The following is a 3,427-nucleotide window of genomic DNA, read 5'->3' on the forward strand; positions in this document are numbered from 1 at the left end:
AGCCTGGTCTGTTTTTCTGTAAGTTGTGACTGACGCTAATCTCAAGCATGTATTGAAAGACAGACCAAGACTCATATACTAGTAATAGTCCTCGGTTATCCTTCCATCAATGATAGATTTTTCAAGCAGTAAAACTCTCAACTCGTAATTATTACATGTGTGCGTATTATAATTTTAAATAAAATTTTATTGTGTATTTGAGTCATTTAATGACTCTATAAAAAAGAGATAATAAATATATTAAGAAGCATGAAGGTTTCACTCTAGTACCCTTTATAGTTTTTTATTCACCAATATAATGTGATAACTTTTTTTTTATTCATATGAAAAACTTATAGTTTTTTATTCATGATAACTTTTTTTTTATTCATATGAAAAATTGTTTTTCTTTAAACCATAGGCATTTTTTAATCTTTTCATATAGTGTATTAAATATTATTGGATTTGTTTGAAATAGTTTTGATCGATGTAATATATTTATGAATAGTAAAATAACTAAAATATCTCCAAGTATAAAAATAAATAAAGGGCTCTGAGTAGAGGTATTTGGGTATTTGTGATTTTTCATACACACTAGAGTTATGCATGTATTCTTGGATTTAAAAAATTTAATTCATTAGGTTCAGGAGTATTAAGGTCTTTTAACTTTTTTTTTTGTTTATTGTTAGTTTGATCAATGGTTGTAACATAATTAAATATTAAAATAATATTTTAATTTGAAAAAGCTACAAAGACGAGCAGCACATTGAAGTTGCCGTGTACATTGAACAGTGCTTACAATGCCTCCTACTGGTCAAAAAAGGCTTCTGCAATGTCATGTTACTCCTCGTCGTCTCCTCTTAACTAAGAGTGGCATATGTAGATTAAATATAACTGGTTTATTAATGATAATTTTTTTTCTTTTTATTTCTCTTTCCTACCTCAATAAATACTCCATGATTCTCATTATTATTGGTATTTTGGATTTGATTCTTTTAATTTCAATTTCAATATTTTTGTCATTTTTTCCTTTTGTATAGGTTTTTTTGGCAATTTAACTTTTGGTTTTTAATTTGTATATATAATAGCTTTTTATTTGGTCCTTCTACTTTTAATTTGTCCATTATCTTTTTTTCAAAGATGTTATAGCTTCTAGTTTTATCCTTCAAATCATGTTTATAATTTTTTGTTTTCAATGATAAAATGATTTTAATTTGGTCTTTTTTATTAGTTTTCTTGATCTTTTTGTCAATTTTAATTTGGTCTTTCTTATTAGTTTTTTTGATCTTTTTGTCAAAGTTTTTATACTTTTTAATTTTATTCTTCAAATTAAGTTCATGACTTTCTTTTCTTCAACAACGATAAAAACAATAATAGCAATGGTAATAATAATAATAACAATAATTATAGTTTTAATAATGATAGAAATAATAGTAGTAATTTTAATAATGATAATAGTGATAGTGATGATATTAATTACTAATAATAGTAGTAATAGTAATTTTGATAATCATTATTCTTTGAATTGCTATTTTAAAAAAAAAAGTTGTGTGGTTGAATTTTTTTTAATTTTATCCTTTAATATTTAATTTATTAAAAAATAAATATCATGATTTTTTTAGATTTGGTGCTTCAGGTCTAATAATTCGGATCATAAATTTAAAAAAATTATATATTTAAAAAAATATTATAATTTTTTTTATTTTTTTTATAGGTTATTCTAATCATATATTCTAGATTGCAAGTTTGGTGAGATGTTTTTCTTGACTTAGGTCTAATTAGCAATGTTATATATTTATTATGAATAGTTTAAAATGTTTTTTTTTCTCATTTCAATACCTAAATGTTATTTTCTATAGAAAAAAAATAGCTTCGTCCCATGACAAAATGGGAACACCAAGACTAGTATTTCCTAGCATTCAATGGTTTCCGAATTCCAATTATTGATCTCTCAATATTATCGTATCCTTCAAGGAATTATAGGGCTTCTGGAATTACTAGAACTTGTATGATCAATGATAATTGAGAAATGTCTTTTCTTGACTTTGAAAGTTTTAGTCTTTCGTGAAATCGAATCTTGTGAAATTTGAGTTGATGAACTGAAGTGAAAGCTATCTTAATTATAAGTCATATGACGTTATAGCTAGGAATAATTTTATATTATTTTTTAGCACAAACTTATAAATCATTAATATTTTTTATTTAATAGTTTTAATTAATTTGAGTGACTAGAGCAGTAAGATTTGAATTTTTCATCATATTATATCAAAAAATATTGTTAAATGAAACTTTAAAAATAATTTAAATTTAAATTTAAAAGAAAACCTTGTCCCCATCAATTTTCCCCCGTAAAAATTAATAGTTGAAAAAAGAGTGTTCATATATTGGCGTGTTTTGCCGTTGATTGTATAGAGAATATGCGAATCACTCACTCGCTACACATGCAATCCCTCCTTGTTTGAAAGCTCCAAGCGTAGCCGACAGACTAAACGCGATAACGTGTAATTTGTGATTGAGAGTGAAGTGAGAATACTTCCAAGAGGTGGAGAAAGACAAGGAGCAGCTAGCCAATTGGTCATCTCTTTTTTGTATCATATGGAAAATAGACAATAATATGCGAGGGGAAGTTTCCTTCTTTTGTTTTTTCAAATAACTCATAGTGACCCTTGCCCATAAATAAAAAGTTTGAACAATATTCCTTTTTAATCTGAATAGTTTTGATTTATACAAAAAAAGTAGATTTTAAAGTAAAAAATTATCAAATTAATTTTGTTTTATAACATGTAATTACGGTTGATAAATTACAAGAATTAAGGGGGTTGAAAGAAGAGTGTTTAATAAAATTTTCAAATTAAATTCCTTAGTTTTAAAGTTTTCTTTTTCATTTGATGGTGTTAAGAAAAATATTCGGATTTATGTTTTAAATTTTTCTTTTTCATTTATTCTCCTTCTACTATATACCAAGAAATGTATTGTTAGTCTTGATGTTATTTTTTTACAAAGATAAAGTATGAACATAGAGCAATGATGGTGTTAAGAAAAATATTCGGATTTAGATGGTGAAAGTGATAAGAAAAAGAAGAACCCTATGGAGGTTGCACTATAAATAATAGATGATCAAGCCGATCACAACTTATTAGAAAACGACATGCATGTATGAGTGAAGTATTTGCTTCTCATGGCTAATCCCATCTCTCTTGCCTCTCTCCTCTATGTTTTTCTTTTTCTTTTTTGCCCTTTATGCTCTCTGAAGAAAGGGCATAGCGTTGCCGCAAATGAGACCACAAAAAGTTACTTTCGCAATGTTAATGTCAATTCTCTGTTGCCATCAAGCGTCTGCGACCATTCTAACAAAGGTTATATCATGGTTTAGTTTTTTCTGTATTGTCTTTTAATATTGTGTTTTACATATTACGATTTATTTCTAACTAATTGTGTGTGTGTGTGT

Source organism: Populus euphratica, unplaced genomic scaffold (genome assembly GCF_000495115.2).
Source record: "Populus euphratica unplaced genomic scaffold, PopEup_1.0 scaffold40.1, whole genome shotgun sequence".
NCBI lineage: Eukaryota > Viridiplantae > Streptophyta > Magnoliopsida > Malpighiales > Salicaceae > Populus > Populus euphratica.